Source organism: Lissotriton vulgaris, chromosome 9 (genome assembly GCF_964263255.1).
Source record: "Lissotriton vulgaris chromosome 9, aLisVul1.2, whole genome shotgun sequence".
NCBI classification, from domain to species: domain Eukaryota; kingdom Metazoa; phylum Chordata; class Amphibia; order Caudata; family Salamandridae; genus Lissotriton; species Lissotriton vulgaris.
Window position 1 is genome coordinate 359,028,003 of NC_141697.1, and position 22,371 is coordinate 359,050,373.

A 22,371-nucleotide genomic window follows, 5' to 3' on the forward strand; every position below is an offset into this window, starting at 1 on the left:
GAAAGTTAAGGTATCCTGACCAAGAACCGGAGCAACAGACCACATTTGCTGAAGCAAACAGATGTCATAATGCTCTATAAAATTGTTCCAGTTCTCAGAGACAGTTTTGGACCTAAGGCTTGCTATGTTCCATGACATAAAGGATGTTTGATGTAATGCAAGTAGGGGCGCACAATAAATACCAGCCCCATTAGTTGACTTCTCTATCAGGGATCTCTCCTCTTGGTGTCCACCGGGGCTAGGAGCTGTTGAATTAAGTGCATACTCTTCATCTGGAACTATGCTTGCTGGTTGGGGATTGCAGTTCCTTTCCTGAGTCGGAGGAGGTACTTGCTTCCATACAAATAAGATAGAGTGCGGTAGGCAGTCAATTTCCTGAAGAGAAGATGATCTAATGTCAGGTAAATTAGCAGGAAGAGGTGAAGCTGGTGGATTTGCCTCAGGAAGTGAATGTTTAATACAAATGTTAGAATTAATTACATGGTGAGTGCGTTGATCAAATGCTACCAAATTTTCAGCTAATTCTTTATGAAAAAATTTAAGTGCTAAGCCATCCATGGAGCTTTCCTTAGTTTGGCATCTATATGCCCCTTTGATATCCTCCCTGATATTTGACCGGCCCCCTCTTACATGCCGGATCCATTAGATACTCTTCTTAATTAGGGAGGTCTCATCCTCTCTCCAGGTGGCGAATAAAGGTTTAGGGACACCTGTTAGATCTCCACCTTTGTCTTTGCCTTTTTTGTGGCCATAGGAGTATTTCTAATTGGGTTGGGTGTGTTTACCCAAGAGACAGAGGGTGTGCATTCGGGTGCAATGGGTATGTCTAAGTTGGGGCAATATTGTAAGCCATCTCCCCTGTTCATTGATCTGCTCAGTTTTCGGATGTCACATTTAGTGACATGGTAGTGGTTGTAAACTCCTCCCTCCCTACTAGGTCCAGTAGCTCCCTCTGACGGCCCTTCAGGGAACACTCTAGCCAATCTCCCACTGTCTATCCCCCCCCCCTGAGATTACTGCCGGACTAGTGGGAGCAAGGCTCATCTGTTTTTTCATCTGATGTATCTCGAAAAGGGCCATGGACAAGGAGTCAGAAAGATTACTGACAAGGACTTTTAGAACTTTTCCTACCTGGGCCAGGTCTATTAACTGAATCTCTGGAGGCTTACGGGGGAGTCCACACCAGAGACAGCACCAACCATAGGACTAAGAGACCTGCCTTGGGTCAAGGAGAACGCTGGGGTAGTAGATACAGTAGTAGCTATGGTATCCAGTCCATACCCTTGACTCTCAGTAGGTAGGCCAGTTAACCTGCTTTTGTTTGTTACACAGCTGTCCAAGCTATAAAGGGGGGTGTCCAGGGTGGGGCGAATCCTGGCCTGTAGCACTGTAAATCTGTTATTGCAAGGAAAGTCTTTTAGAAAGCGACAGGGAAATATTGTCACAGACAATAGGAGTAGGCACTGTGATAGTTAGCTGTTGTGAACCTGGATTTGAGCCTATAGTCGTCTTGGACATAGAGGGAATGCAACTGGGCTCAGCACAGTTACAAGTATCGGACTGGATAGTAGATGTCAATGGCTTGCTCATTCCTGCTGGGTCAAGTAAGACCTCACAATCTGATATTAGGCTATCAACATGCTCAAATAACCATTTTTTACCAACAGGGCTGCCTCTCACAGCGTTCTTTTTCAATTTCCTTTTATATACTTCCTCCACAGCTTTCCTCCTAACCCCCACGTGTTTAGGATCAATCAAACGAAGTAGCTTAAGACTGCAAGAGATCAGACAATGTCCACTTGTGCTGGTCCTTTTCAGAGTGGGTGAAAACAGTAGAGTCCTAAGGGTCCAACAGATCCACCAGCCAAGAGAATAGGCCCAGTATGAGGGGTGTCACAAAATGAACTGTCTAATTCATTTACATTTGATATGTCACATTTTGTGATTCACCTGATGTTGGTGGCAGTCATAAGACTAGTGACCTGCAAAAGACAACATATTCCCTTCCCTGTGAATAAAATCCAAAAATGGCAAACTTTTTTCCCTTAAAAAGGCTTTGTGCCTGAAAGGAATTAGTGCTGTTTTAAAAAAAGTCTTCCTTTTTGATAAACTTCAGGAGCAGCAGGCAGTTGCCCTCATAACTACTACCTACTTTCCTTGAGACTACCAGTTCGATTCTCAAAGGAAATCTGATCTAGCTGGTCTCAATATCGAACTGCAGTTTGGAAGGAATGCTGCTTTCACACTTCTTTCAAATTCAGTTGCTGCCACTGCCAATGTACAGTGGTGGGGCAGTGAGGCAGCAGCAGCAGGGTGGTGGGGCCAGAAGGAATTAACAATAATAGCCACCTCATGCCTCGCTGCTCTCCTGTTCTTCCTGCTCCAAGCAGTCCTATCACGGACTCCCCAACCAATCCAAATACTGCTCTCATGCTATGAGAGCAGATGGGGATTGGCGTGAGCGAGCTGGTTTGACTCTCGCTCAGGCGGACTCTGTGCCATTTCTCCACCTGTCTGTTTGACCAGCCTAAGATAGCCAGTAAAAGAGTCATGCGCATTTACAAGTGTCCACCTCTCATCCTCCCAGTCCCTACCCTGTCAACAGAGGATTGCCTGGCCCTGTCCCACCGAAGACTCTGCACCCTCTGCTGCCAGAGAAGAATAAAACGATAATAAAATTGTTTTATTATCATTTTATTTTTCATTCTGCACTAAGTGGGGTGATGCTCCTCTGCCATCATGAAGGCTGTTGAACTTGTGGATCAGTATGGGATGCAGATCCTTTTGTACAAGTCAAAAAACTGTTCTGACTTGTAAAATTGGTTTTGTTCAATAAAACAAGCCCTTTTGTGTTAGCAAATGCTGTAATTTTGTCAATCACTGGGTTTGCCACTGCAAACAGGCTTTAGACATAGACTGGTAATTGTTTATTTTTTAGGAGTCACTCATTAGATTTGCAAACTCATATTTGTGTTTTGTAGTTTTCACAAGCAGCTTTTCAGTAGAATTACAAACTCATAATTTGTACTTCTTCTTTTTCACAAGAAACCCTCCATTTAGGATTACAAACTTAATTTTTTCACTTTGTTTGTTCCCACAAAGGCTTACCACTGTGGATTAAGAACTCAATAATGCATTTGGTCCTACAAGAGGAGTCAGTAGTATGAGATCTTGCACTGTCTTTATTATTGTTCTGTGAACACTAATGGTATCATGATGTTATGAAGAATAAGCACGATTGCAGATTGTATAAGCAAACTGAATGATTTTAATGAACACGTTTCACTGTGGTGCAGTTAACAGGAGGAATTTGACTTCCCTTACAATTGATTTGCACCACAAACTATGGACTTTCAGGAAAGGTAAATATGTAAATAAGGAGTTAGCAAATTCTGTCATGTTTTAGGGGTTAGAACACATACACTAGCGCCTCAATAGCAGTGCCCCTGTGTGCAGAGATCCAAAACCATCAATACCAGTCAGCAAAAAAATTGAAGTAATTACACAAAAGACCATCTCACAAAGAGCATCTAATGCAGAAGACAGCAATCCTAAATTGGTAACTAGATTATGTGCCGCAAATAAAGCACAGTAAATATGTTGGCTTTTCCAAAGAACTCACATAAATCATTTGGATGTTTACTTTTTTCTGTGTATTGCATGAGGTTTTCATAGTTTGAATCAACAACAGCAACGCATTCATATTTATACTGAAATGCAACATAGGTGCCGTCGGTTTTTCTTAACAACTTTGTTTAGACACAATACTGACACTAGGTGCATGGATGTCTGTGAGCAAATAAAGAACCATTCAAACGTTCCTTATTAGCCCAGCAGGGGATCAAAATGAAGATGGGATCTAACTCTCACAGAAATGCGACTGAAGCCAAGTCGGTGTCTCCTGACTGACCTCCAATATAAACGTTTTGCCTTGTCATTTTGAAATGCGTTTGGTCATTTACTGGACGCTGCCACAAGATATGATGGACAATACCTTGCTAGAAGCTGGGACTTAAGAGGAATGACATAGAGAGGCCCGCCTTGATAAGGTTTTGCGGCCCATCAGCTACACCTCTCTGTCCCCTGCACAGGCGATATAGGCAGAAATTGTCTTTTTCTTTAATTCTTCTATTTCTTTTAAATTAATTTCTCTCTCTCTACTTATAAATGTGTTTGTGTAGTAAGGGATCTTATATAAAATAATCCAGAATGAGTCTTCAGCATTCAATTCCAGTATTTATTCAGAAGAACCCACGACCAGTACTCCACACATGAAGTCTGCTCCTTGAATGATTACACAGTCACTCACAGAACAATCTAATACCTCACTCCAGAATAACGTGGTATTAACATTCTTTAAAGTAACAAACATCTTACCTTTAATACATATTACACAACTCCCCCCTTTTTTAAATAAAAACAACAAAAAAACAACGCCTAAAACATATCAATAGTACACATACTCTCTAGAATGAATAGGAGCTGATCTTAATCGTGTACTACATCTTGTAACATTTTCTCCACTTCCTCCGGTAACTACACTGGAGCAATCAGGAATAGCTCTTGAAACTTCTGGTAAATTCCTGCTTTGTGAATCACCTCTATCAGAAACAGGCTCGACATCTCTCACATCAGGATATTCCTGAAACTCAGATTGATTTAATCCTGTTAATTTATCAAGATCAAACCAATCCTGTCTATAATAAGACGTAGTTGAATTAACTTTCTGAAGAATGATATTAGCTTGTTCAGAAGACACCTTGACTAATGCATTACAGTTCCACCAGCCTTTACTTTGTAACAAAACTGCAGTTTTGTTAATCTTTAAAACATTTACTGGTTCAGAAAATTTAGACTGACCTTTACGCACTTCATTGGGTTTCTTAACCAAAACCCAATCCCCAACTCTGAGAACACCCTCCTTAACATGCATTTTCCTGTCATAATTTGTCTTATAAATATTTTGTGTCCTCTCAACATGTTCTGTCACCTTCCTTAAGTCAGTATTATGAAACTGTCCAACTTTTCCCAACAACCAAGATGGAGTGATTGAAGAAATAGGTTTCCTACCCCTTAATAAAACAAAAGGAGCCACATCAGTGGTACTCTGAGGCGTTATATTGTAATTCCATATTTTGAATTGCAAAAATTCAAATACATTCAGATTATTTGCCACAGCAGTCTGAATTCCCTCTTTTATCAACCTATTCACTCTCTCTACTAGACCATTAGAGGCTGGACTATATAAGGGCACTCTTACATGTTTAACATCCTGTTTAAGAAGAAAATCCTCAAATACTTGAGACACAAAATGAGATCCATTATCAGTGACCACTTCTTTCACTCTGCCTTCCATTAAAAACAACAACTTCAAAAAAGCAACAGCCAAAGCTGAATCCGCACTGCTAACAAAAGAAAAGTAAACCCATTTAGAATAGTAATCTATAGCAACAATAAAAAATCTCTTATCACTCCCAACTATGTTTAAAGAACCAGTGAAGTCCAACCCTATCTTTTCCCAAGCATTACAGGGCCAAGAGACTGGTGTTAGTGGACTATTCAAAGTTTTCCAATGCTTCTCAGAGCATAAACACTCAGAACAAGTGTCCACATGTCTCTTTACTTGTCCGTCAATCCCTGGCCACCAGTATGTTTGTCTTATTTTCTTAACAGTGGCAGTAATCCCTAAATGGCCCTCATGAGCTAATGCAACAATATTAGATCTTAAACCAACAGTTGGAATAAATAAATCCTGCCTCATAACTATATCATTCACTACTGACAACTCAGATGCCACTTGAGCAAAATTTCTCAATTCCATAGACATATTTCTATTATCTGACCATCCCTTAACTAGGTACTTTTTCACCTGAGTTAAATATTCCAGAAAAATCTAGCCATTCCGACTCAGAGATCTTAAACTGTTCATTAATGTCATGAACAGTAAACATACTCAACATCATCAAAATCCTTACCAGAACACTCACTCACATCATCCACTTCTGATGGTAACCTTGACAAGCGGTCAGCTCTCACATTCCTTCCTCCAGGAATATACTCAATTTCAAAATTAAATTCCTGTAACTTTGACAAAATACGAATCAATCTACATGAGGCCTTATTAGAACAACTGTCTCCTAACATGAATATTAAGGGTTCTTTCTTGTTGTCCAATATTATCACAACGAATCTCCAGCGCAGCGTTGTGTTGACGCTCGGTAATACCTTGTTGCTAAGTGACAGCAACAACAAAATGACAGCTGTAGCGTGAATCACGCACTTAACGACGTAATGAGGTCACAGCGTCAGAACTCGGCAAAACACGAAGATGCCAGAATGACGGAGAATCCACAGAATGAGCACGCAGTTGTAGTTCCAAACAACAATGCGCATATATGCGGGTAAGGTTTTTTATACAATGCGCTCCGTTTAAAAAAATGCAGACGCAGGGGCGTGACTAGCTGCCGAGCATGGCGGCAGCCTAAAAGAAGAGCTCCGTAGATCGGAGGGCCTCTCCTAATATCCGACTACATATCCGTGCAGGAAAGATGCTCTAACGGAGGGACCCGAAGCCTAGGACCGGCAGAACCCAGGGCTGCAACTTTGAACATTGTCCGACACCGGAGGCGAGACTTATGTCGTGGCGACTCTGAGGCTTACGCAGTAGAGACGAGCCGGGTCCTATCCTATTTGATAGTCCAAGAGGACGTGAAGGCAACTCGGATCGACACCACCGGAAACGCTCGACCATCACGATCCAAACAGGCGGCCACGCGTCCGATAACTGCACGGACTGATCGGTATGGCCTAATTGGAATTTGGTGCATATAAGAAAGGAAGCTATCCATGGTCGTGGAGAAACACAATCAGACTGCGGACAGGTGAAACCGAAACCACAGTGAAGCAAAGGATCGGTCCACCATCTTAACACGTCGCGATCAGACCAACAAGGGACATCATTGAGCACCTTCACCAAAGAACTGTGATCAGCATTCTGAAAGTTGGAACTCTGGCCTTGTAATACCTGCTCCCAACTTGTTCAGGAACTTGCAGATGAACAAACTGCGAGAACCCGCGCAATACGGATGGTGTGGGCCTACTATTCAGACTGATCGTACAAAGGGGACAGCGCAGACCAGTTACAGGAAAAGCCCACTGGACTCTGAAAGGCTAAAAGACATAGCCTACGAGACTCTTGTGGTGCAAAACAAGCAAATATGGCTGGCAAGAACTCGAGAGGAGGCACTACACAGACTAGTATCGATAGATTTGCCAGTGGAGGAGCATCCTCCTCCCCATCGGACGGAAGGACCCCAGCCAGCAAAATGGCGGATGGGACGAACACACAAAAGACAACGCTGGAGGACATCATGCAAGCGTTAACACAAGTGCAGGCCACAGTGGGCTCAATATCAACGGAAATCACACTGATTAGGGAAGACTTTCACAAGATGTCCGAAAAGGTGAAATCAATGGAAGTTGTCACAAAGTCACTTGTGGAGGATGTCTCTGAGCTCCAAACGGCGATGGAATGGATGGCGGTGGAGAACAAAACACTAAGCGAGAAGCAGGATGATCAGGAAGGTCGCTGAAGAAGGAACAACATCAGAATTCTTGGCGTACCGGAATCTGAGGGCATTAGAGCAACAGACCTATATGTGGAGGACTTGATTAAAAAAGAGCTCCAACCCAAGGGACTGTCCGCCTTTTTCTCTGTAGAAAGAGCACATCGAGTACCGGGGGGTAGTCCTAAACCGGGTTCGACACCACGGCCCATTCTAGCCCGTCTATTCAACTTTCGGGACAGAGACGCCATTTTCCAGGCGGCGAGAGTGTCCCCTCCGGTCAAGATCCTCAACTCCATGCTGGCCTTCTTTCCAGATTACACAGCAGAGGTGGCGCGCCGCAGGAGGACGTTTCTGGAGGTAAAGAAAGAACTGAGAGCAAGAGAGATCCCGTACTCAATGATTTTTCCGGCTAGGCTGAGAGTGGTACCAGAAAATAAGACTTGGTCTTTGACACTCCTGAAGTGGCGAGAGACTGGCTGGAGGGATGGAGACCGTCGACCCAGCCCCGCCGATCGAATAGGACACAAAAGAACAAAACAATTCCTGAGGGCTCACAAACATCTCAAACAACGGAAGAGGAACTCTCACTAGACGGAGATACTGTGGTCGACGACGCCAATAAGGAACATTAACCTCCTGGTGCCAACTAATGACTTTTTATTAAACTTTGTGACCTGCCTGAAGGTCTGTTGCAGGACACTGGGCTGAGGGCATCCGAGGAGAGTAAGAGGGGCCACCGCCTCCGGAGAATCTTCACCCCCGCGAGCAAGTATTTGGTGTGGGGAATGGGTTAGGCACTCTGCTAAGTTGAGGGGGCGGGCGGTTCTATGTCCGTATAGCAGGGGGCCAGGGAGGGGGGGTGTTCAGGATAAAGGGGGGTTTTTCATTGTTTGTTTTGTTTGACTCATAAGGATAACGCACATCATGACGAACTGAACACGCAGATGGGTATATGCCGGATACAACAGCAACCATGCACTGAGAAAACCATGTCAGTCCTTCCAGGTATGCAATGGCACACGACGTACAACCTGATACCCTAGGTGAGAGCGCTCGCTCAGGGCTGGTAACTCCACTACAATTGATGTCCTGGAACGTGAGGGGACTGGGAGACAAGATAAAGAGGGGGTTGGTTCTACAGGGTATTAAACGACTAAATCCTGATTTGATCCTTCTTCAGGAGACACACCTAGTGGGTACGGCCAGTAAGGCGTTAGACAGACGAGGCTACAGCATAATAGTGCACTCAGACTTCACCTCAGGGTCCCGTGGAATGGGCATCTTAATGAGAAAAGCATCCGTATTATTTTGCATTCCACTAGAACTGTTGAACACGGCCGTTTTGCGGCAGCTATTGGACAATGGGAAGGTAAACCACTCAACATTGTTTCAGTGGTACACAGACAAAATATCGAGTTTTAAATTTCGATATACAATTATATCGAAGTTTAAATATCGATGGGACATAATATAGAAGGTAAGTAATATCGACAGTCTTAATATCGATATTAGTATGATATTAGTAATATCGAAGTTTTAAATATCGATGTCAATAATATCGAAATAAATAATTTCGATGTTACTAATATCAATTTTAAAATAAATGTTGTGTATATTATATTGTATTTATTATGTTTTATTATTTATTTTTAATGTAATTTAATTAAATATTGTCTTTTAGTACTGTAGCGGGTTGTGGGTTTATAGGGGAATAGGGTGGGAAGTAATTTAATTATGTTAAATTAATTATTAATTAGTAGGAATTATTAATTAATTAATTGAGAATTAATTTTTAATTAATTTTAATTAATTGATTAATTGATAAATATGTTCTGTAGCGGGTTATGGGTTTATAGGGGAATAGGGTGGGAAGTAATTTAATAATAATTAATTAATTAATATATGTTTGTAAATATTTTTAATTAATAATTATTTGGTAATTAATTAATATTAATTAGTTAATTAATTAATATGATTTTGTACATATTTTTAATTATTAATTAGTTGGTAATTAATTAATATTAATTAGTTAATTACATTAATTAGAGTAATTTTTTATATATATAATTTTTTGTTATTCTTAAGTAATTAATTGGGAAAAAATAATATTAATTATTAAATTAAATTAATTACAGCTAATGTGCTAATATATTTACTTTATTGTTATTGTTAATTAATAATTAATTGTTAATTAAATAATATTAATTAATTTTGGGTAAAGGAGTATTTTTAGGGTTCAGGGTCAGTTTTGGGTTTTTGGGTAAAGGGGTATTTTTAGGGTTCAGGGTCAGTTTTCAGTTCTTGGGTAAAGGGGTATTTTTAGGGTTCAGGGTCAGTTTTCAGTTTTTGGGTAAAGGGGTATTTTTAGGGTTCAGGGTCAGTTTTCAGTTTTTGGGTAAAGGGGTATTTCTAGGGTTCAGGGTCAGTTTTCAGTTCTTGGGTAAAGGGGTATTTTTGGGGTTCAGGGTCAGTTTTCAGTTCTTGGGTAAAGGGGTATTTTTTGGGTTCAGGGTCAGTTTTCAGTTTTTGGGTAAAGGGGTATTTTTAGGGTTCAGGGTCAGTTTTGGGTTTTTGGGTAAAGGGGTATTTTTAGGGTTCAGGGTCAGTTTTGGGTTTTTGGGGTACAGGGATATTTTTAGGGTTCAGGGTCAGTTTTGGGTTTTTGGGGTACACGCGTACAGCGTAAAAATAAAATAAATTTACATTAAATCAATTAAATGAAATTAAAAAAAATAAAATTACATTAAATTATTAAGTGTTCAATTTATTTTAAACGTATATGTATTAGTTTTAATTTTTTAATTATGTTTTAATATTTTTATTTAATATTTGTAATATTATATGTATCTTAAAATTATTTTTACATTATTATTAATACATTTAAAAAAACGATATTTTTAATTTCGATATTTTTGTACTACGATATTAATTTTTCGATATTTTTGTACTTACCTTTATGAAGATATGACTCCGATATTTTTGATTTCGATATTTTTGTGCCGATATTTTTGTATGTAGATATTCTGTCTGTCGATATTATGTCAGACATTCTGTTTCAGTATATATTCCTCCAGTATTACATGCGACTACCCATCCTGATTTGGGGAAATTACTGTTAGATCTCCCGGAGGGCGACCTTGTGGTGGGGGGAACTTTAACGCAGTGGCACACAACACACAAGATAGATTTCCGGTCCGGTCACAAACTCTTGGTCCGTGCCGTTTCAGTGAATGCCTCGAGGCGCAAGGACTGCTAGATATTTGGAGGCATCTTAACCCTGAGGGTCAACAATACACTTATTACTCTGCAACTCCTAACAGCCTATCCCGCATAGACTACTTACTTACACTGGGCGATGGCCACCTTACCATAAACGACATGAAGATCAGATCCAGGGGTATTTCGGACCACTCCCCCCTAACATTGAGCCTTTCGAGCTCGGAGAGAGCCTGCAAAAGAATCTACCCAATCTTTGCAGGTTATATTAAGATACCGCATGTCCGGAAGGAATTGAAAAAGTCGACCCGGCATTATTTTGCAGAAAATACTGCCTCGGTATCATCCCCCACGACCCTATGGGAGGTCTATAAGACGGTTTTGAGAGGGCATGCAATTACAACGATAACGGGGAATAAACGCACACAACAAAGAGAATTGCTGGACCTAGAATTAAAACTTGAAGCGGCAAACGCAGCACACATGGCACATCCAACAGAGGACGCACTTCACACACTTCATTTCTGCCAACAACTGCACGATGACCATATACGGCGGCAGACGGTTAAAAACATAGCTGCGACATCAAATAGAGTGTATGTTATAGGTGACAAAGCCAGTAAACTCCTGGCTTGGTTGGATAAAAAGAAAGAGGGTTGTAGGAACATATTGCAATTGAAAGACCCGGTTGGGAAGCTACACTCGCGCCCATCGGACATAATAGAAATCCTAGCGGACCACTTCCAAGGAGTATATACCCCGGAAGTGGAAGTCACAGCAGAAGCAGCAACACTGGCCCGCCAGAATGTACCAACCCTGACTCTACCGCAGGAAACAGTAGATGAATTGAAGGCAGGCCTATCGGTAGAGGAGATACAGGTAGCAAACAACGCACTACATACAGGAAAAGCGGTAGGTCTCAACGGGATCCCGGTCGAATGGTACCAAACAATGGCAGACACACTGAGTGGGCCCTTGTTGGCCATGCTAGAGGATAGTTTAGAGCGGGGGATCTTGCCTTTGGATCAACGGATGGCACTATTGTGGCCATCCCGAAACCGGGTAAACCACCCGCCGAGTGTACATCGTACCGCCTGATCTCGCTTCTCAACGCTGAAGCAAATATTTTGGCGAAAATACTAGCCACTAGACTGATGCCCCACCTCTCCCACCTGATCCATCCGGACCAGTCGGGTTTTATGCCCCATAGAAGCAAGGCACTGAATCTTCGACGTGTACATGGTGCATTGGCATGAGCCCCCTTACTATTGGAACCAGCAGCCATACTATCGTTGGACGCCAGAATGGCGTTCGACATGGTGGAATGGTAATACCAATTCGCAGTCCTAGCACACATGGGCTTCGGCCCTAAATTTATCGCATGGATAAAACTTCTGTACACAAATCCTGTCGCGCACGTGGCGGCCAATGGCCACATCTCCCGAGAAATACCGCTGGCCAGGGGGACGAGACAGGGTTGCCCGCTCTTCCCCCTACTGTTTGCCTTGGTCCTAGAACCGTTAGCGACTGTCATTAGAGCCACCCCATTAATGAGAGGAGTGCGTTGGGGGGAACATTGGGAAGACAGGGTCTCCCTCTACGCTGATGACATGTTAATTTACCTATCCGACCCAGCCACTGGTATCCCGGTACTACTAGAAATATGCAATACGCATGGTATTAACTCTGGTTATACTATCAACTGGTCGAAATCGGTCATCTATGAGCTGAAGGGTCTGCTACCAGACCTGCCCGGCGACTGCCCGTTGGCGATTGCAGACGCCTCGTTCAAATATCTGGGAATTTACGTCGCCCGAGACTCCTCGATATACTATGACCAAAACTTGTTACCGCCACTCACTCGTTTGAAAGCAGACGTGAGACACTGGAAAACTCTACTGTTGACGCTGCTAGGAAAGGTGGCACTGTTTAAAATGAAGGCGCTACCACGTCTTCTATATATTCTAGAAAATACACCAACTCTAGTGCCACCCTCATATTTTCAAAAAGTAACGGCGGTAGTTACAGGTCTGCTATGGGGGGAACGTCCGGCTTGGGTGGCACATATAAAACTCAACCGAGGCTGGTACGACGGTGGAATAGCCTTACCGAATATGCAATTGTACTATTGGGCGTCGCAACTCAAGGTGATAAACCAATGGATCCACGCACCACAAGAGGACCCAGCTTATCTAGCAGACAGAGCGCAGTTAGGCACACACAGTCTATTGGCACCGCTGTACAATAAAAGTCTTCTGACAAAACTGATGGGCCCGACTAAACACACGGTAGTACTCTGGCATAAAGCACGGGCTAGACTCAAATGGGGGGTGTAATAACTAAACTTACACCTTTGTGGGACACTAAGCTACTAGGATGTCTGAGACGCAGTAAGGGGTTCACCCAATGGGACAATATAGGGATTACCACAGTAGGGGACTTGTGGACAAATACTGGTATGGTCCCTTTCTCGCAATTACAACAGCAGTATGACCTAGGTCCTAAGGAGACATACCGGTATATACCGATATGACATGCATTGATGACGGCCATTGAGCCGGGATCAAAGGTCCCCGAATCCTCCCCGTTGGAGGACCGTTTGCTCACTGATTTTATACAAACGGGTGCCACGTCCCTCACATATCGGAAATTGCTGAATAACTTACCTGATCCACTAACTAAACTAAGAGAGAAATGGGAGGAAGAGTTGGGTGAAATGGATTAGACAGACTTGAACGCCGCACTGGCATCCCCACGAGAGGCGGGCATCTCGGCCCGCTTCCGGCTGGTACAATTTAAGATTCTACACAGGGTATATTATACCAGAACTACCTTATACAGACTGCATAGGACTGACCATCCAAATTGTTTGCGGGGTTGTGGAGAGGAAGGGACACTGCTACACACACTTTGGGGTTGCCCGATTATCAGCGAATATTGGCGACGCATTATGCGGACCATTTCCCAAACTCTAGAAGTGTCGCTCACGCCGGCCCCGCAAGTATGTTTGCTGAATGTATGGGGGAAGAATGATTTGACACGTAAGGGACAACAGTGGGTAGTAGTGGGAGTAATGTTAACCAAGCGTGATATAGCGCAGAAATGGGGGGCGGCGGAAATATCAACTTTGGCACAATGGTGCAGAAACATGGATAGATTGATGGTAACCGAGCGAGCGGTGTACAAGATAAGAGCTAACCCTCGCAATGGAACAGAATATGGCTACCCTGGAACAGTTATCGTGGTGACCTGTGTGAACCTCTTCGAGAAGAGGACGATGATAGCTCCGGAGATGAGGACGAGCTAGATGACTGACTCACTTAGAATACTGAAGAGTAGCGGGAGGGGGTTTAGGTACATATGTGATTGCTAGTTTATACTACCTACAAAGGAAAGAGACAGAACAGTGGTCCGGGGAAACCCACTGATGTGAACGGTTGAATGTATATTGATATCTTTCTAGAATGTTTATCATTCCTAATGAGTCTATAGTTGTGTTCAGATAAAAATAATAAAAAGTAAGACGTTTAATTTTCTCTAATTGTTACTGAAATGTCTTAAGTACACTGTCCATTATTGCTGCCTGACCGGAAGGTTGTCGGCTGAAGAGCTGTGTAACATCGAAGTCGAATCACTAAATGTATGACAACTGGTCTCCGGACATACAAGGATTGTAATGTACATTTGACAACTGCTAATAAAGTCTTACAAAAAAAAAAAAATGCAGACGCATTCAAGATGCTTGTAACGTCTTCATACTAACAGCGCCACCGCTCGACATCAGCGGTCGATCAAATCCAAATTAAATATGCAAGCAAATGCGATGCAACGTTATGCAGAATGCAAAGCTAATACCATTTACTGAGTTTTCCTTGCCGGTACTTTTCAAAACGAAAACAATCAAATGCAGGTAAAACTCGCCATCAGCCTTAATAGGTAGGCAAATGTACCACAAGGTAAATAGAAAGTTATATGAAAAGTCATTCTGGAACAAATATGCTAAAGTAGCAATTTTGTTTAAAGTCAAAACTCACGATTTGAATTTTTTTTCGGTGGGTCCTGTCAATTCATAAATCCCGTTGCCAATAAATGTAGTAAGGGATCTTATACAAAATAACCCAGAATGAGTCTTCAGCATTCAATTCCAGTATTTATTCAGAAGAACCCATGACCAGTACTCCACACATGAAGTCTGCTCCTTGAATGATTACAGTCACTCACAGAACATTCTAATACCTCACTCTAGAATACCATGGTATTAACATTCTTTAAAGCAGGGGTCTCCAAACCGGTCCTGGAGCGCCGGATCCATGCCAGATTTTTAAAATTTTTAAATTACTTCATGTATCTCACTGGGGATATCCCAAAAATCTGGCATGGATCCGGCCCTCCAGGACCGGTTTGGAGACCCCTGCTTTAAAGTAACAAACATCTTACCTTTAATACATATTACAGTTTGAAAATATCCCATTGTGTTTTCATTCTATTCTTTGAAGTTCGTTGGCTCATCAGATAACGGAGTCCAAGATGGCGGAGTGAGGACTCTGCTGTGCGGCAGACCGAGAGCTCTCTCCTCCACGCTGGCATCAGCGGACCGTTAGAGCCTCTAAAACCCCTAAGAACAACTTAAAAATCTAATGATGGCCCATACGGCGAGGTGATAATCGGAAATCGGAAAGAAGAGTGGCGAAAAACGGGTCAGACCTGACTGATTGAGTCGGACCAGCACAGCGGCATAGCGACAATGCAGCCGCTCCCTTTTACTAACGACTCACCTGGGTCAGCTCTCCAGCGTTCCACAGCCGCTCTCACCGGATGCTGTGGCTGTCTACAAATATCTGGCGAGCGGTCAGGGACTGGTTTGCAAACCGGCTCGCTCGTCCAAGTATCGATTTGTTTGGTCTGACGCGGAGGGCAACAGTAGCACCAGGAGCCATGTCACCCAAACATCCTCCGCGCACAACGGGGAACACCAAAACCTCCGCTACAGCAGCAGCAGCGGCAGCAGCAGCGGCGGCAGCCGCTCAGCCTTCATCTACAGCCCCAGCTTCTGCCCCTTTGGTTACCACGGCCGTGGTGACTATAGAAGATACGACGACGGGGGGAGCGGAGAAAGCGGCAGTAAATGTTGCAGCGGCAGCACCAACCCAAGGAGACACAGATGTTCCTCATAAGGCGGCTATCCTGAAGGGGAGCGATAGGAAGGCGACAGGTAAGACGATCCTGCGCCCTCCTCTGTTGCTGAATTGCGGGACAATACCTTAAATGGCACAGAAAGGTGTAGACATGACGGATAGTACTAATTCCGGGATGGCTTTGGGGGAGGTGCGGGACCCCCCGTTGAATACCAGGACACAACCCACTTCTGTTGTATTAAATGGCGATAGGGAAATACAGGTTGCCGCACACTCCTCATCAGGGCTATGCATGGATAAAGCTTCTTCCCTCAAAGAAGATGGGGCAGCAGCACCTACCCAACATATCATGCTATTGGATAACACAAACAACAATGAAGATTTTGCTTTATCAGATCTCCCAGCTACATCTCCTAACCTTACTGGAGGCAGTGAGACTAGGGAGACCTTAAAAAGCCTCGAGGCAACAGAAGGAATAAAGGAGACAAATGGGGGGCCCCACTCATTAAATATCTCTACGACATTATCGGATGCTTTAGTCACAGACAAAGACATAATAGAAGAAAACAGCGGTCCTGAAACGTGCCCAATGGGTAATGCTTATTCAGAACAGACTTTGGAAGCGGCTGAGGACACCTCTCCTTTGAAGACTGTGATGATGATACAGAGGAGGAATTAAATAAATCTACGGATAAGACCCTGAGTAGGCTACCCTCACAGAGACGCAGAGGTAAAGCCAAGACAATCCACAAGAAGAGAGGGAGAGCTTTGTCTAATTTGGCTACAGGAGCAGCCCCTTTGATTACTAAAAAAACGGTCACCGACAAGAGTCCGCTAAGAAAGTGGATTGAGGCTAAGGGGTTAGTCAAGAGTATGGCTTTAAGGCTCTCAGGGGGTAGCCCCATAGATAATGAGACACTACATACCCCGTAATGGGGCCTTCTATGACGCAAACTCCCAGCCACATCCCTCCTGAACTAATTGCAGGGGAAAAAGATCTCCTATTAATTGACACAGCTTCTAATATACCGATATCTGTGGATATAGATACTGACTTAATTAAACCCTTTGTTGAAAATACAAACACAAACTTAACGGAAGAGATCAGGTTGGGAAATACTGGTCATCCCCAACTAGACACTATACTAATACTTTTGATAAGTCAAAGGGTAGAATCAGAAGCGCATTATCAGCAATTGAAAAGTGACAATGTAAGACTGCAAACCTCCATAACTGACCTAACCTCTATACTTAAGGGCATTACACAGGAGATAATAGAGCTCCAACAGCGTACAGTAGTGGTAGAAGAGGGAACACAACGGCTAGATGCCACTGTGGGGCGCCACGACGCAGAATTAACTCAACTCCAGGGGAAAGTCGAGGACCTGGAAAACCAACAAAGGAGATCAAACTTTAAACTTTACGGAATCCCGGAAGGGCTAGAAGGGTCCGATCCAAGGGCTTTTTTGGTGATGCTTTTGCCTCGTGCCTTCCCGGATCTCTCAGACTGGGATTGGGACTCCCAAATACAAAGAGCACACCGACTTCCACTTGGCCAAAAACGTCAGAATAGCAAATTCCCACGCCCATTCTTAATACATTTTGGTAACTTTCTGCTTCGGCAAGCTGTGTGGCAAAAAGCTAAGCCTAATACCCTAATAACTATTGACAATCTTACCATCTTCACGCGTTCAGATCTTAGTAAAACTACGATGGACAAAAGATGGGAAATGCGAAAATTAATTGACCCAATCAATAAATTGGGAGGCCTAGCATATCTACAAGAACCCGCCCGACTTAAAGTGATTAGGAAAGGGCGCACAAACTTCTTTAGCGATGTACAAGAGGCACAGTCATATCTAGCCAGCGTCAACAGGAGTAAAGACTGAAGACTGAAGGAAAAAGAGGGGGTTTATTTTTCTCTCTGCATAAGTGATACAGAATTATTAGATAAATAGAAATGGGATTATGAAGGGGCATGGGGCACGGGGAACGTGGAGAACAGGGGAATTTAAGATCTAGGTGGGGCACCGAATCTTCAAATACTTAATCACGTAATTTCTTTTCTTTCTCTATTATTTAGTAGTGCTAGACTGCACTGGATGTATAACACACTTAAATATAACGCGCCACCTCGAGGTTAACATTAGTGTTGAGGAGGCAATACTAATAACTGACGCTCCAGTGGGAGGGGGAGGGGTTATCGGTCACTGCCGCAGGCGCTGCCTCATCAATGGCAGCAATAGGTAAGGGGGGGGAGGGGGGTGGGTCTTCGCAGACAGGGGAAGGTGAGGGTGAGGTGGGAAGGTGGAGGGAGGGTTGGGGGAAAAATGAAAAAAAATATTTTCAACCTGGTAGAAGGACTTGATGTGAGATCGATGTTTGTAAAGTATATTCTTTATTTGGAACAATACATGATAAAAGAGAAAGAACGAAGCATTGGATTAATAGAAAGGATGGAACGAATGTTGATTATCGACACTGTATCTTATATAAGTGATACATATTATTAAATGTTTGGCATGGAATGTCTCAGGGTTGAACAACAAACGTAAAAGGCGCTTAGTTGCCGAAGAACTAAGATTATACAACCCCCACTTACTTTTTCTGTCAGAAACCCATATTATAGATAAAGATAAGAAGCTGCTAAGTCAATTGGGTTTTGAGATGATAACCAACTCGGCTGCTGCTTCCCCTACAAGAGGGGTTGCTATATTGAAAGACAAAAGGTTTAAGGCAAAAATTATTAAAACAACTTGTGACAAATGGGGCAGGTGGGCAATTACTCAACTCTGTTTTAACAATGTGAAGCTTGTAGCCTGTGTTGTATATGGGCCTAACAAAGAAGATCCCAGAATATTCGAACAGTTAAATATAGCTTTATTAGACTAGGAGGGAGAAGTAATAATAATGGGTGACTTCAATTGCATTCTGAACTGTCAAACGGATACTACACGTCCGGGTAATTACAAACGAATGCCCAAAACAAGAACATCTATTTTAGATCTATGTAAATTACACAACGTCAGAGATGTATGGAGCTCTTTATACCCAAACACTCCTGGTTACACATACTATTCAGCACCCCACAGGCTCTGTTCATGTCTAGATATGGCTTTTGTTTCAGATTCACTGATGAGCACTACATCAATGGCAATACATCCACGTATAACATCTGATCACAACCCCATTATGATTGAATTTACTACCTCTCTGAATCGTAAACCCCCGAGACCTTTCACATTTCCCAGGAATTTAATATCTAATACGACTTTCATCTCACAACTAAAACAACATATTACAGAATCTTGACTATTAATAGAAATACTGCTTCATGCTTAACAGTATGGGATACATGCAAAGCCAGCATTCGAGGGTTTACGCAAACTTTTGTCTTGAAACAGAACTATGAAAGATATAAATATAATTCAGCCCTGACCTCTGATATTGCTGCCGAGGAGACAAAGCTAGTACAAGCTTTAAGAGATAACTTATCCACTCTGGAAATCAGTGCAAATCTTAGTCAGCTAAAATGTAAGACCAAAGAAATTCTTCTAAAAAAAAGCAGCGCACAGATCCATAAATATAAATTCTCACAATATGAGGGTGGAGATAAAATCGGCAAAATTTTAGCACTTAAAGTGGCGGAGAATAGAGCGGAGTCTACGATTGTCCAAATCTTGGGGGTTGACAATAATAGATACAATCAGCCAAAAGATATAATTCAACAGTTTGCTAAATATTATGAAACTCTGTATACACCGGAGAACTTGCCTAATGACTTTATAATTGAGAATTATTTAAAAGAAAATTTAACGAACCAGATAACAACAAACGAAGCAGAGGAATTGGCTTTAGAAATAACAAGTGAAGAACTAAAGGAGGCTATACAATCACTGCCTATAGGAAAAGCCACGGGTGAGGATACCATCCCTCTGGAAATTTATAAATTATGCTTAGACGAGTTACCACCCTTTCTTTTAGAAGTTATAGTCCATATCGGCAGAACCGGGTCAGCCCCCCGTTCCTGGAATAAAGCCAAAATAATCTTTTTTCATAAAAAGGGTAAACCTAAAGAGGAGATGGGTTCATATAGACCGATCTCCTTGATCAACGCAGATGCAAAGATCTTTGCAAAATGCTTGGCTAAAAGGCTTGCACCATTAATGCCCAAAATTGTTAACACACAGCAGCACGGGTTTATAACAGGGAGGGATACATCAGCTCATGTCAACACGGCAATAACAGCATTTGACATAGCAGAGGTAGAGGCAACTCCCCTTGCCATGATAATGCTTGATGCCAAAAAGGCATTTGATCGGGTGGGATGGGACTATCTATGGCATACTATGGGATCAATGGGGTTCGGTGGAGAATTTTTAAACGGGATTCGGGCACTTTATGACAACCCAACGGCATACACCAGTTATGGGGGTCTTACATCATCGTGCTTTCCAATTAGGAGGGGCACACGTCAAGGGTGTCCTCTGTCACCTTTCCTATTTGCCCTCTCATTGGAACCGTTTTTAAAAGCTTTGGATACTCAGCCAGTAATAATACCCTTTAAGACTGGTAGACAAAGCTTAAAAATCACTGCGTATGCTGACGATATCGCTATCTATTCGACCGAAGCAAATGAGTCTCTAAGAGCTATTAACTTTGAAGCATCTAAATTTGGCATTGTATCAGGCTACAAATTAAACGCTCACAAAACCCAAATAATAGCTAACTTTGTCCCCCCTCAACCGGTGCCTGAAATATGTAAGACCGCAACCTATCTTGGAGTTAAAATTACTTCAAATATTAAAGAACTTAACGCCATCAACTATAATGATTTAATGAAAACCACTATCTCGAATTTGAAAACATGGCACCGACTCCCACTAAGTCTAATCGGTAGAATAAATCTGATAAAAATGAAAATTATACCTAAATACTTATATTTATTTATATCAATCCCTTTGACACAGAATAGGCTTTTTTTTAAACAATTAGATAGGATTTTTTGTAACTTTATTTGGGGGTACAAGAAGGCTAGGAGATCGTTAAAAACACTGAAAAACCAAATTGGATTTGGCGGTCTAAATTTTCCCGACATGAAATGATACTTTTGGGCCTCATTTGTAAGACGTATACGATCATTACTGAAAACTGAGGACTTGCTTTTCTATCACAATTTATTATTAAAGGGAGATTCTAAGCAATTTCTACTCCATTCCACAGATCCCAATTACTACAAACGGGTTAAATTCAAGACTGCACAGGATATAGTAAGAGTATGGAAGGACATTCTTGAGTATTGTAAAACTACTATATTCCATTCTCAACTGATTTTGTGGAACAATCCTGGTCTTCCGAATATATTTAGTGATGGGGAATCTCGAAGGTGGCAACCGAAAGGTATATTGGTTCTGGGTGATTTATACAACTCACAAGGCATATTAGATTTTCTTACTTTAAAACACTTATTTGGACTATCCGAAATACATAGGTTTAAATATATTCAAATCTATGACTTTTTAGTGCATAAGAACAGAATAAACACTGTGTCGAGCGGGGGAATCTGGGATCTCTTAAACTCTAAAAAAGAGAAATCTATAATCAGCTCGGCATATACATTTTTTATAAGTTTAAGATCTGACGATAACGATGCACTAGCTAACAAATGGAACCTAAAATTTGGAACCAATTTTACAGGAAAACAAATAAGTAAATCCTACACTAACATCCATTATCACGTACGATCATCTAGCCTACGACTACAACAGTATAGAACTATATATATGTTATATTATACTCCAGAAAATTTTTCTAAATGGTCCTCAAATAATATCTTGGGAGAAAAAACCAAATGCCCGAAATGTGCTGAGTATGTGGCAGATCTTGTACATATGCTGTTTTCATGTCCAAAACTCGGGAAGTTTTGGGAAGAAGTGGAAAAAATTTTAGTCGCAAAAAATATCCTTAGTTCTCCAATAACGGCACTTATGGTAATACTCGGTCCACATTTGACCAATCAACCACATCATATACTGTTATCAATTTTATTTTCATGTGCTAAATTAACTGTAGCCAGGGCCTGGATTAACCCTAATTCACCTAATGCTTTGGAATGGTGGTACTTGGTCAATGAAATAAAAATTATGGAGTGCACAGTGGCAGAACTTAGAGGTGTTCGATCGATAAAGAAATTTGAGAAAATTTGGGGGAACCTAGAATTGAACTGATGTACCCAAAGACTACTATTAATTGTTTATTTGAGGTCGTTGATATGGCTCAGCGCTTATACTTTGTAATTTGAAAAGTGATCTATTTATGTCTTGTTTATGTATGTGACATACTTGATGAACTGAAAGTATTTTTGAATGTATTTAAGTCTTATACCAGGTGAAAATAAAATAAAACTTTATTAAAAAAAATGAAGTTCGTTGGCTAAAATGACCAATAAATAA

At 41.9% G+C, this 22,371-nt stretch overlaps 1 pseudogene; it reads left to right on the plus strand.

Moving 5' to 3' along the window:
* Window positions 1-16,211: 16,211 nt before the first annotated feature.
* Window positions 16,212-17,808, plus strand: LOC147690134 (uncharacterized; annotated as a pseudogene).
* Window positions 17,809-22,371: the final 4,563 nt, after the last annotated feature.